This window comes from Aquarana catesbeiana, linkage group LG02 (genome assembly GCF_042186555.1).
Source record: "Aquarana catesbeiana isolate 2022-GZ linkage group LG02, ASM4218655v1, whole genome shotgun sequence".
Lineage (NCBI taxonomy): Eukaryota > Metazoa > Chordata > Amphibia > Anura > Ranidae > Aquarana > Aquarana catesbeiana.
In genome coordinates this window covers 456,352,470-456,366,253 of record NC_133325.1, presented here as the reverse complement: position 1 = coordinate 456,366,253, position 13,784 = coordinate 456,352,470, and the positions used below count along the sequence as shown (strand labels likewise).

Below are 13,784 nucleotides of genomic sequence, written 5' to 3'. Positions count from 1 at the left end.
GGCTTGTCTCTGTGCTGTTTGGTGTATTGTAAGCAGGATACTTTGTGGCATTTGCATAGTAATGGCTTTCTTCTGGCGACTCGACCATGCAGCCCATCTTTCTTCAATTGCCTCCTTATTGTGCATCTTGAAACAGCCACACCACATGTTTTCAGACAGTCCTGTATTTTACCTGAAGTGATTTGTGTCTTTTTCTTTTCATCCCGAACAATTTTCCTGGCAGTTGTGGCTGGATTTTAGTTGGTCTACCTGACCGTGTTTTGGCTTCAACAGAACCCCTCATTTTCCACTTCTTGATTAGAGTTTGAACACAGCTAATTGGCGTTCTCAAATCCTTGGATATCTTTTTATATCCCTTTCCTGTTTTATACAGTTCAACTACCTTTTTCCTGTAGATTCTTTTGCTTTCCCCATTGCTAAGAATCCAGAAAGGTCAGTGCTAGGGTTGCACCAAATGGGTTTTTTGGGGCCGAAAACGAAAATTAATCTTCCTTGATCCCGAAAACCGATACCGAAACAGCACCGATACCAAAAGTGACTGTTTTTAAAAATATTTTTATACAGGAGATGGTCAGAGACTGCAGAGATGGTCAGAGACTGCAGAGATGGTCAGAGACTGCAGAGATGGTCAGAGACTGCAGAGATGGTCAGAGACTGCAGAGATGGTCAGAGACTGCAGAGATGGTCAGAGACTGCAGAGATGGTCAGAGACTGCAGAGATGGTCAGAGACTGCAGAGATGGTCAGAGACTGCAGAGATGGTCAGAGACTGCAGAGATGGTCAGAGACTGCAGAGATGGTCAGAGACTGCAGAGATGGTCAGAGACTGCAGAGATGGTCAGAGACTGCAGAGATGGTCAGAGACTGCAGAGATGGTCAGAGACTGCAGAGATGGTCAGAGACTGCAGAGATGGTCAGAGACTGCAGAGATGGTCAGAGACTGCAGAGATGGTCAGAGACTGCAGAGATGGTCAGAGACTGCAGAGATGGTCAGAGACTGCAGAGATGGTCAGAGACTGCAGAGATGTTACAGGAGATGGTCAGAGACTGCAGAGATGGTACAGGAGATCAATGCAGCCTCACCAGTGCCCGTCAGATGCAGCCAGCCAGTGTCCCCGGTAGTGCAGCCAGTGAAGGGAGAGGAAAAGCCGCCGCCTGTTTGATTACAGCGCCGGGAACATCACAGCTTTCATTTCAATAGCTGTGTGTTCCCCGCTGCGCGCCGTCACATACAGCCCCTCCCCCTTGTCCGGGCACTTTGATAAACAGACGGGTGATCTGTCTATCAAAGTGCCTTGACAAGGAGGAGGGGCTGTATGTGACGGCGCGCAGCGGGGAACACACAGCTATTGAAATGAAAGGTTGTGATGTTCCCGGCGCTGTAATCAAACAGGTGGCGGCTCTCCTCTCTTCTACAATATAGGAAGCCTCCCTGATAGGCGGCACCAAGGGCGGAGCCCTGCCCAGGCCCCGCCCATTTCAGTATCGGCAATATAATATATTGTAATTACCACAAGCAGATCACAGGTGAGGATGGGTACCTTTTTAATAGCCATTCAAACCCCTTTGTGTCAACTTGTGTACATGTTATCAGGCCAAAATCACCAGGATATGTAAACTTTTGATCAGGGTCATTTTGGGTAGTTTCTGTTGCCATTATGATTTAAAAAGAGTAAACACAGTTGATTGATAATAAATGGCTTCAAACACTAACCATGAGAGAAAAATGTCTTTGTGTTATTCATATTCTCTGAAAAATGGCCAAGAAATCATAAATTCTGCCAGGGTATGTAAACTTATGAGCACAACTGTATACTGTGATTCTGTACTTGCCAAATAAGCTGCAGATCTTCCTGGCCACCTCCAGCTCTCATTGGCACTCTTGCGACTCATCCCCCCCCTCCCCTACCTGGCAAACTCTCACGAGAGTGAGAGAGCTGTGCATGATGTTAGAAGCCTAGGCTAATGAGCAGACAAGACAGAGGAAGTGGACTGTATAAGGATTTACTGACAGAAAAAAAATGTTTTACTATCCAAAGTTAAATCAACAAGGACAGAAGATTTAATAGATGGAAAGATGGGAAAAAAATGACTGAAGGTCCGCTTTAAGCCCAAGCTGTAGCAGTCTTTCGGCTATAGCGTGGGCATCCAGTGATTAAAGTGGTTGTAAACCTCAGGCATGAGATATGAACGAAGCATATCTCTTAATAGTGTGTACTTGTCACAATCCAGAGCGCTAAGTGCCAATTCCATCAGCATGAATTACTTCTGACAAGTTTTTTCCTGACACCAAGTGGGGAAAAAAAGGTAATTGAGGGGGGGAGCTCCAGTAACTAGCCTGCAATTGACAGCCTCAGCTCTGTTTCTGTGTGTGGGGGCATGTCCCTTGCCTCCCTGCATCCCCTCCAATCAGCTCTCGGATCTCTCCATGTCGGGGTAGCTCTTCAATTTGTCTCTGCAGCAGAATCTTCTCTGACTGCATCTTCTAATTTTCTTGTGTGAGGCTGCTGTTCCTTACATTCAAATCGTCCATCTCTTTCTTTAGCAAGTCCAACTTGCGTTCAAACCTCCTCTGCTCCTTATTTGCAGCTTTAAATTCATCCCTGACGTGGCTTGGCTCCTCAGCATCTGCAGAGTGTAAATTCAGCCTCCCGCCACCTCCTTTGTGGAAGCTCAGACCAGCTGTATAAATTCTGGGCTTTGAATGGATGTAAAGAAGAGGAGACTGCAGTTAAACAGGTACAACTTATGTAGGAGGATTTGTTTGTGCATCACCTGAGAGCAGTCACTTCACTGGGCATATGTAAGGGTTTACAACCCCTTTAAAGCCTGCCCTTTTACCACCACATGTTAGGTTGCAAAGGGGTAGAATTCCCCCCACCCCCTTACAGATAGCTAAAATGATCATTGTGGTCACTTATCTGAGAGACATACATTGCTTCTTGCTCAAGGAACCCCTAGCCAGCTTTGGAGGGACCTTGGGGCTGGAATAAAGCAGCTTAGTTCCTATGTCCTGTAACCATAAGAAAAATGGTGTAGATGTTTTAAAAAGGTTATTAAAGGCTTATTCAGATGCACAGCAACAGGGCAGTTGACAGATGGCTGGGAGGCAAAATGTCAACACACCACTGCCTATTTTACCTGCGAAAAGCAGACCACCACACTGCAATCCCATTAACTTGAAGGTACTGCTCAAACAGGGGCTTCATTCATGTATACAACCCTGGGTGTCTGCATGTCCTTGTTCAAGTGGGCAATATATATATATATATATATATATATATATATATATATATATATATATATATATATATATATATATATATATATATATATATATATATATATATTAATTATAGTGGTTGAACTGGTTTTTTTTTCTCCCTTCGCCTTTCAGGATAGCACCTTGGAGAGAGCGCAGCTCCACCTCTTAGACAGGAAACACTGCGTGACAACGCCCCTTTAAAAAGCAGCTGCTTTCACCATGCCGTCAGTTTTAGTGTTTCCTCCGCCATGGTGGAAGCACTGCTTGGGGGACCAGAGGGGCTGCGCTCTCTCCAAGGAGAGGGTTTTGGCAGGACCTCCACGTTTGGGTACTCAGACCAGCCCAGCTCCTTCCCGCACGTGAGGGGGGTGCTCCGGTGTCCCTTCCTTCTCCGGCTCACAGGAGTAATGGTCTGCCGGAAGTTTTTCCACCCAGGGTGTTCGGGGGTTGTGCTCAGTAAGAGCGTCCATGCCAGGCCTCTGCATGGCGGCGCCGAATCCCGGACAGCGGATGACGCCAGTTCCGGTGGGAGGAGACTTCCGGTGGGGCGTAGCAGTGATTGGTTCCTGCTGCTGGAACGCAGGAGGAAGGGGCGGGTCCTCTGGCAGGGACTTCCTTTAGTTTGGCACATGGAGCACTAGTACACAGTGCAGCAGCTGCGGATTGCACTATGGAGACAGCGGAATCGTCAGCAGCAATGGCGGATGCAGGCGCCCAGGTTCCCGGCCAGGCCCAGGTAGGAGAGGTGCGGTGGCACCTCTTTCCTTTTATATCACTGGGTGTTTTATCTTTTATGTGGTTATTCAAAACCTGCTGCTGTCTGCTATGGGGTAACAGTTTCCATTAGCAGTTCAGCAAAGCAGTGAGACTTAGGGTGTTGGCTGGAGGTACTACTTTTCTCTGAAGCCTTAGTTCTAAGGACCTGGCTTTTTCTTGTTTCTCTGTTTCAGAAAGCTACTGCCAAATCAGAGAGAACAGGGAGAAAGTGCCCCTCATGCAAAAATCCTTTAAGGGACTCTTGGCCCAAACCACTGTGCAAATCCTGCTTTGTGGATTTAGTAAAAGAAGAATCCTCACAAGAGTGCAAAGAGCTCTTATCTTCTGTGAGGAAGGAATTAGCAGAGGCCCTAGGGACAGTGCGTTCCCTTGTGAAACATGGCCAGAGTTCCAGCCAAGAACAGAGTTCTCACTCCAGTTTCCCTCAGTCCACTTCCAGACAGGTGGAAAGTGAGTCGGAGGAGGAAAGGGAAAGCATTCCACCCTCAACCATTGATTCGGAAGAGGAGGAGGTGGAAGAAGAGTCAAGATCATCTAGATATAAGCTTTCACTTGAGGAGGTGGATGAATTACTCAGCAATTTATACTACCCTGGAGATCCAGGAAGAAAAAGCTCAGCTGTCCGTGCATGACAAGATGTACCTGGGGCTGGAGGAAATTAAACACAGGGTGTTCTCTGTGCATAAAGTGTTAACAGACACTATTAAAAGGGAATGGAAGGATCCAGAGAAAGGACAGTTTTTTTTCTTAAGCCCTCAAAAGGAGGTTTCCTTTTGAGGAGAATGAGGAACTGTTGTGGAATAAAAAACCAAAGATAGACGCTGCTTTTTCTCAAGTATCTAGGAAAACTGATTTAGCTTTTGAGGACATGGGTATTCTCAAAGATGCTATGGATAAGAGGGCAGATGGGCTACTGAAGAAAGCCTGGGACTCATCTCTAGCTAATCTTAAGCCAGCAATGGCGGCTACAGTTGTGGCTAGGAATCTGGCGTGTTGGTTAGATCAACTTAAAAATCATGTAGTTGCAGGTACCTCCAGAAAAGACTTATTGGAGTCCTTCCCTACCCTGCTTAAGGCAGTAAAATATATGGCAGATGCCTCTGCAGAATCTATCAGGATGTCAGCCAGGTCCTCTGCGCTTGTTAACTCAGCAAGAAGAGCACTCTGGTTAAAGACCTGGTCAGGGGATTCAGCTTCTAAAGTAAAACTGTGCGGAATTCCCTTTTTCAGGAGACCTGATGTTTGGGCCAGAACTGGAGACTGTCCTTGACAGGACAGCAGATAAAAAGAAAGCTTTCCCACAGAAGAAGAAAACCGTACAGCAGAGGAAAAATTTTTGTCCTTTTCGACAAGCCGATAAGGAAAAGGACCACACACAGAGGAGACCCTGGTCTTCTCAGAGAGGAAGGGGTAGAGGTGGGGTACTCTTTAGAACCCCAGAACAAACCCCTAAAAAACAATGACCATCTAGTAGGGGGGGAGACTATAGGACTTCTTACCAATTTGGGGAAAAAACAACAAAGAGTCCTTTTGTTCTGGGGTTAATCAAAAAGGGTTATCAATTGGAATTCTCACAAAGCCCCCCAAATCGGTTTTACATCGCAAACCTGCCAAAGGATCGGGAAAAGGCTCTGGCCATGAAGTCTCTGTTACAGGAACTGATGCAACAGAAGGTAATTTCCCAGTTTCAGAAAGATCAAGAGGGGAAGGGGTTTTACTCCCACATTTTTCTGGTCAAAAAGCCATCAGGAAAGTTCCGCCTGATTCTCTATTTTGAAGGTTCTAAATCGATCCATAAAATACAGAAAATTCAGGATGGATACGATTTTCTCAGTGAGGAACTTGCTAACCCCCAAATGTCATATGGCTTCCATCGATTTGAGAGATGCCTATCTCCATATACCAATAGCGCCCCCATCACAAAGGTTCCTGCATCTCGCAGTCAATCTGGGGGGGGGGGGATTTGGCACCTGCAGTTTTGGGCTCTGCCTTTCTGTCTTTCCTCTTCTCCCAGGGTATTCACAAAAGTGATGGCGGAATCTTTGGAGCCCCTGAGACTGAAGGGGATTTCAATAATACCCTATTTGGACGACCTGCTACTGTTTGCAGACTCAAAGGGTCAAGTAGAGGTCAACCTACAGACAGTTCAAACACATCTAAGAGGTTTGGGATGGCTTCTCAATCTTCAGAAGTCAAACTTAATTCCATCTCAAAGGGTAAGGTTTCTGGGGTACGAAATAGACTCGATGGAACAGAGAATTTTTCTACCCCAGGAGAAAATAGAGAAGATGCAGTTGACCCTGAAAACACTTCAATCCACGCAGAGATCTCTGTAAGACAAGCCTTGTCCGCTCTGGGACTGTTGACAACGGCAATTCCTTCAGTACAGTGGGCCAGGTTGCATGCCCGTCCTCTGCAATCAGATATTCTGACGAATTGGTCATACCAGGAACCTCTGGAGAAGAAAATGAACATGGGGGCAAGAGCAAAAAGATCGCTCTGGTGGTGGAGGAACCTAGGAAACATTTCAAAAGGGCTTCCTTGGGTCTTTCCGGTAACCAGAAGGCTGACTACAGATGCCAGCGCATGGGGATGGGGAGCTCATCTGGAAGAAAAAATGATTCAGGGAGTTTGGACCAAACCAGAAGCGAGAAGATCTTCAAATTGGAGAGAGTTAAAGGCTGTTCACCTAAGCCTCCTCTCCCTCCGGGAATTTCTAGTGAATCAACATGTCCAAATATTGTCAGCAAGGGGGCACAAAAAGCAAAACCCTAATGGGTCTAGTGCATCAGATCCTAAGATGGGCAGAGAACAATGTGGCCTCTCTATCAGCAGTCCATCTGAAGGGGACGGAAAACACCTTAGCCGATCTCCTCAGCAGGAAAGAAATAAGGGAAGCAGAGTGGTCTCCCAATCAGGAATTATTCGAAACAATTTCCAAGAGTTGGGGTTATCCCCAAGCGGACCTCTTTGCAAAACAGGAAAATACAAAAATACCAGTCTTCTTCTCTCTTCAGAGACAGGATCAAGCTCTTGGAGTAGATGCGTTAGCTCACAAGTGGGACTTCCATCTGTCCTACGCTTTTCCCCCGTTTCAACTGATACCAAAGGTGTTAGCCAAATTCAGATTGGAGTCCACGGAGCTAATATTAATAGCTCCTTATTGGCCAAAAAGACCCTGGTTTTCAACCTTGATGAACTTCTCAGTGAAACCTGCTTGGAGATTACCAATCAGGACAGACCTGTTGAGTCAGGGCCAAATTCTCCATGCAGATCCAGCTTGTCTCAAACTAACAGCTTGGTTTCTGAAGAACAAATCTTAAGACAGAAGGGTTTATCAGAGAAGATTATTTCTACATTTCTTGCAAGTAGAAAAAAAGTGACGAGAGAAATTGACCTTAAAGCGGAGTTCCACCCAAATTTTGAACAATATCTGTATGTATTCTCTTCCTTGCCTAGATGCTGACATGCCATTTAAAAAAATTTAAATCGCTGTAATTACATTTGATTTTTCTATTCTTCTTTGCACTTCCTGGTTCTCCTCCCGTGGGAGTAGGCGTGTTTCTAGCCTCTCCCAGACTCCTGGAAGCTAGTCTCAGGCTTCCCAGGATGCCACTGAACATGTGCGGGAACGAGCGGTGAATGCTGGGAGCACAGCATTCACCACATCCAGGAAATAAATGCTTGTGGGCTTCAAATGCCTACAATGAAGATGGAAACCGCCTGCAGTGAATAATAAGTTATTCTTTCCGACGAAATCTGACACAGGCGGACATATTACACACAATATGTGAGTATGTAATGCTGAGAAGAAAAGTTTGTGAATGAACTAAAAAAAAAAAAAAAAAAAGATAGATAGGTGGACCCCCGCTTTAAAGTCTGGAAGATCTATAATTCTTGGTGTTCCAGTAAAAACTTTGATTTTCGTACCACTTTTTCAGTTTTGGAATTTCTTCAAGAGGGATTGGAGAAGGGGTTAGCGGCAAGTACGCTCAAGACGCAGGTAGCTGCTTTATCAGTTTTTTTTGGAAAGAACCCTGTCAGGGGAACTTTTTTTTTTTTTTTTTTTTTTTTTTTTTTTTTCCAGGGGAACCTTTTTAATAATCAGATTTTTTTTTTAGGGCAATGGCAAAAGTAAAGCCTAGACCTGTTGTTAGTTTTCCCAAATGGGATTTATCTTTAGTTCTTCAGGGACTAACTAAGGCACCGTTTGAACCCATAGAAGAAGCATCATTAAGTTTCTTGACGTTAAAGACTATTTTACTGGTAGCAGTAACTTCCGCACGTAGAATTAGTGAGTTACAAGCCCTTTCAATTAAGGAGCCCTTTATTAGATGTCTACAGGATAGGGTAGTCTTAAGGACGGATCCAGCATTTCTACCAAAGGTGGCTTCAGTTTTTCACTGTACACAGGAAATCATTCTCCCTACTTTTTGTCCTTTACCTTCGGGAGCAGGAGAAGAAGCTTTCCATACCCTTGATGTCAGGAGGTGTCTGCTTAAATATCTGGAAAGAACAAAGGAAATCAGAAGGTCATCTTCACTCTTTGTTTTTTTTAATGGAAGGTACTCACAAAGGAGGTAAAGCTTCCAAGAGCACCCTTGGAAGATGGTTAGAGCAGGCCATTAAAGAAGCATACAAATCTTTGGGTCTGGAACCTCCGGAAGGGGTATTACCTCATTCTACTCGAGCAGTGGCGGCATCATGGGCAGAAAGGGCCGGGGCATCTCCTGAGCAAATCTGCAAGGCTGCCACATGGTCCAGTTTTTCGTCCTTCATAAGGCACTACCGCTTGGATCTACTATCGGCCTCGGACTAATCATTTGGTAGGAAGCTTTTGCAGGCAGTAGTCCCACCCTGAAGTAAGTTTCTCGGTTATCCTCTCCAAGGTGCTGTCCTGAAAGGCGAAGGGAGAAAACCTTAGTTAGACTTACGGGTGACGGTATTTCTACGAGCCTTTCAGGACAGCAGCCTACTTCCCTCCCTTGGTTATCATATGTAAAGTATAATTAAAGGGCCTGGTAATTGTCTGATTATATTTTCCAGCATGTCGGAGGATTTCTCGGTAACAACTGACGGCATGGTGGAAGCAGCTGCTTTTTAAAGGGGCGTTGTCACGCAGTGTTTCCTGTCTAAGAGGTGGAGCTGCGCTCTCTCCAAGGTGCTGTCCTGAAAGGCTCGTAGAAATACTGTCACCAGTAAGTCTAACTAAGGTGTTTTTGGTTTTTTTTGTTTTTTTATTATATATTGAAAGTTTACCTTTTCCTCCTTTTTTTGAAAGCATGGATATACTGTATGTTCTTTTTTAAAGCACAACTATACTTGCCTTTACTCCAGCGCTGCAGTGTCCCAGGGCTCTCTGATGGCTGCTGACATATTCGCCCAGTCTGCTTCAGGGTACTGATTTTCAGACTAATTCATAGGCCGTTCCAAGATGTCACTCCCATGCATGCACTGGAGCTCATTCATCTTGGCATTGCCAAAATTGTACACTAAGCTACTTGTACACAGCTCAGTGTACATGGCATGTAAGAAACTTTAGTGCAGAAAAAAGTGTCTCTTCTGCATTTAAAATCCTGCTTGTTTGCCTTTTTTTGGGGGGTTCTAAAGTTTCACTTTAAATCCTCAATAGTAGCTATTCTATAATAAATACCCTTTGTCTGGCTTCACTTAACTGTTCTTTCTAGGTTTGAGACAGGACATTTTTGTTCCTTGTATTGGTAAACCTATATAATGGCTTCTTTTTTACTTTCAATATTTAGCACCATTTATTGCCCTTCTCCAGGATTAAAATGACCCTCCCTCCCACCCCCTCTACAGAAACCCAAAATGCCTATAATAACAGCTAATCAAAGCACGGAGTCCTGCTGCATCCAGGTCTGTACACAACTGCCTATTCATTTGCCAGTCTGAAGCCAGCCACCGGTATGTGTCCTATAAATGCATAACATTTCAGTTATGTTAAAGCCGGGTGTGATTGAGGCCTAACATAACTGTGGTGTAGTGGATAGCACTTTCGTCTAGCAGCAAAAGGGTCGCTGGTTTGAATCCCAACCATGATACTACCTGCCTGGAGTTTGCATGTTCTCCCTGTGCCTGCGTGGGTTTCCTCCGGGTACTCCAGTTTCCTCCCACACTCCAAAGACATGTTGGTAGGTTAATTAGATCCTGTCTAAATTGGCCCTGGTATACGAATGTGAGTTATGGACCTTAGATTGTAAGCTCCTTGAGGGTAGGGACTGATGTGAATGTACAATACATATGTAAAGAGCTGCGTAAATTAACGGCGCTATAGTACCTGAAATAAAATAAAAATAATCAATGTTCAAGTTGTCTATTTGGGGCTCATGCACACAGGTGCAGTGAAGAGCTGACTTTTTAGACCTGCTGGTTGCAGGCAGACTACATAAGTGAATGGAGATGCAGTGGCTGTATGGACTTGCCCAGTTTGAAAGGTACACAGGGACAGGTGTGCACCCCCCCAAGCAGTGACTGTACAGGGCTCTACGCCTGTGTTGAGGGGTGGATATAGTAGCAGGAAAGCTAATGGCAAGGAATGCAGAACACCACAACAGCTTGCTGGGTTTTCTGCTTTATAAACTGACTTATGAGGGTTTTGGGTCTATATATACCTGAGGAGTGCTGACTGGCTTAGAGCATCTTTAAAACAAAAAATGTCTCCTGTATGTAGTAGCATAAAAGTTTTGGTGATGTTTCTGTACTTTTAATCAGTATTTTTAAGACCTATGGATGTCAGAAGGTACTTGTGGTTGCCTCACGTGTTACCTTTTAGTCTGTACTAACCAACAAATCCTATCCAAGTAGTACAGTGTGCTACATCCTTGTATGGAATAATTATGCTATATTCTGCCACTTTATGCACATGGGCAAAAAAGAATGCGTGAACGTGTGTAAATACGCACCAGGCTGAAGATTTTTTTTATTCTTTATCCCATTGTTTTGCAAATATATGTACACTACAAACTCTATGATTGAATCGGTTCTGATATCCTTGTTTTACTAACCTGACAGCTTATTCTAAATAAGAAACCTTCATTTTGTTTGCAGATATTAAAGATTCTAACTACCAGCAAGAATGAGTCCTTACATTTAAAGAGCACCTATCATTTCATATCCATCATGGTAGAGCCTGTTAGCGGGCATCCACTCACCTGCTGCCGCCACATCCCTCACCTGGTGTCACTGCCGCATCACCAACTGTCCCATTACCATGAATAGGAAGTCGGTGAGTCAACAGAGGGTCAGAGGAGGAACCTCTACAGGACAGAAATGGCAGTTGCTCATTAAAAACTATGATTTAAATCAAATCCACCCTGCTGTAATCCATATTTCTTTTTACAAATGTTTTACCTACATTTCTGAAATGCTTTACCCCTATCATAAGCAGTGTGTGCCATGCATGGTGTACCTTTTGCACATTATGTGTAGGCATTTCCCTATTCATGCTTGAAAAGAGTTGTACAGCCAAAGCTCGTTTGGCTGTACTTCTCCTGTGGAACATAGGAGTGCAGTTCGTTCTGCATTCCTGTGACCCGTTTTCAGGCTCGGGCAAGATTGTGACTAATTTGATTGGGGTACACCCACAACCCTGGACCGGCACCAGACTCAGTCTTTCAGTGAGCTGCTGAGAGCCTGAGCCAGTTGCTCCTGCCGCCTCCACAGCCCAGCTTTCCAATGAGCGCAGAGCTGCTGACTGAAGTCACTAGCTCTCTGCTCACAGAGCACTGAAATCTGAGTGATCAGCGGTATTCGATTTATCGTTTCTCAGTCTTAAAGCCGGGGGGGGGGGGGGCAGATGCAGCATCGGACCAATGTTGCATCCACCTAAGTAAGTATAAGTCTTTAAAAAACTAACAAAGAAAACAAAACCTGAGCTTCTCTTTTAAACAAAAATCTAAATTCAGATTTTCTTCTGTTGTCAAGGTAAGGTTGCACTTGCACCCATACTAAGCATTTGAACGAGGATACCTGAAACCGATACCTTTTTGTGGCACAATTTGAGCCCATACAAAATGAATGGGCTCAAATTGCACTGCGGTGCAATACCTGTCCAAATCGCATGTGGTTCCCCCACCGCTCCTGTGTGAACCCAGGCTTGGCATAGTGACTTCAGACTGGGTTCACATAGGAGCTGTGCAGGAATCGCACCACATTCTTATTCAAATTGCTTACATTCATTTTATACGGGCTCAAATAGCACCACAGAGGTATCGGTATCAGCAAATACTTGAGCACAGGTATCGGTATTCGTACTCTCCCATAAAATAAAAACATATCGGTGCAACCCTAATTTAAAGTGACATGAAATTATATCCCTATTCTCCTAAAACAATTCATATACATACACATCCACATGCCTCAACTCGGGAGTGAGCAAGAAAGCGTGGCTAGGTTTATATATAAATACAGTGGGTACATAGGAAATGATCGTAGCCCCCATCCAATAAAAGTTGGATCACAGTAGCAAAAAAATTGGAATTTGGCAGAGGCTGAGAGCGATGGAAGGTCCATTCCCCCATGCTTTTGCAGATGCGTTGCCAGTCTGTCGGGTATATGAGACCTGGCAGAGCCCAACAGTGCTTCCTTGCGTGTGTGGGGGGATTTCTGTGCATGTGCACATATACCACCAGATTCTGGGATATGGACAATGTAGCAGCTGCAACATCTGCACTGAATTTTGCAGTTAACATATGCTTTTGGTAATGAACCACCTCCTGGGGTGGGTGCGACATGGCAATGCCAGGAGGCAGCAGGGCCTGGCCTAGGTCAGAAAAAAGGAAATTCTGTTTTGCAGCACAAAAATGTACTACAATATGAAAAAAAGTACCCAAAAAAACATTTTCAGATCTCAGTGCTCTGTGAGCAGAGAGCTAGTGACTGTCAGTCAGCAGCTCTGCGCCTGCGCTCATTGGAAAGCTGGGCTGTGGAGGCGGCAGGAGCGGCTGGCTCAGGCTCTCAGCAGCTCACTGAAAGACTGAGTCTGGTGCCGGTCCAGGGTTGTGGGTGTACGTACCCCAATCAAATTAGTCACAATTATGACCGAGCCTGAAAACGGGTCACAGGAATGCAGAATGAACTGCACTCCTATGTTCCACAGGAGAAGTACAGCTAAACGAGCTTTGGCTGTACTTCTCTTTTCAAGCATGAATAGGGAAATGTCTACACATAATGTGCAAAAGGTACACCATGCAATGCACACACTGCTTATGATAGGGGTAAAGCATTTCAGAAATGTAGGTAAAACATTTGTAAAAAGAAATAGGAACAAACCCCCGTTGGACTTACCGGTAACGGTATTTCCATGAATCTTCCAGGACAGCTACTTGAGAGATGATTGGCTCCGCCCTCTACAGCAAACACAAATTGGACACAATTTAAAAGGCCCCTCCCTCTCCTCTGACCCTAAGCGCTGGTTCACACAGGGGCAACACGACTTACAGCGCGACTTAGCAAGGCGACTTCAGCGCGACTTGGGGCGACTTACAAGGCGACTTCAAGTCGCCTCCAAAACAGGCGACTTTCCAGTGGCCAATCAAACTACAATCCGCTCTGGGGGAGGGAGGGGTTTGCTTGAAAAAAACATCTTCTCTTCCTGTGAAGTCGCTTCACTATAGACCACGATCCGACTTGTAGGCGACTTCCATTGAAATCAATGGGTACAAGTCGCCTACAAGTCGCCTTGAAGTAGTACAGGGACCTTTTCTGAAGTCGGAGCGACTTCA

At 45.0% G+C, this 13,784-nt stretch overlaps 1 protein-coding gene across 2 annotated transcripts in view; it reads left to right on the top strand.

The window, feature by feature from the left end:
* STK40 (serine/threonine kinase 40) overlaps window positions 1-13,784 on the top strand; it is a 75,799-nt gene that overhangs the window by 4,081 nt on the left and 57,934 nt on the right. Inside the window, exon 2 of one of the 2 annotated variants that reach the window (XM_073615627.1) lies at window positions 2,589-2,738. The exons of the other annotated variant lie outside the window; for it this stretch is intronic. The gene's annotated coding sequence lies outside the window, so the exon portion shown is untranslated. The remainder of the gene's footprint in view (window positions 1-2,588; window positions 2,739-13,784) is intronic. 2 annotated transcript variants of the gene reach the window in all.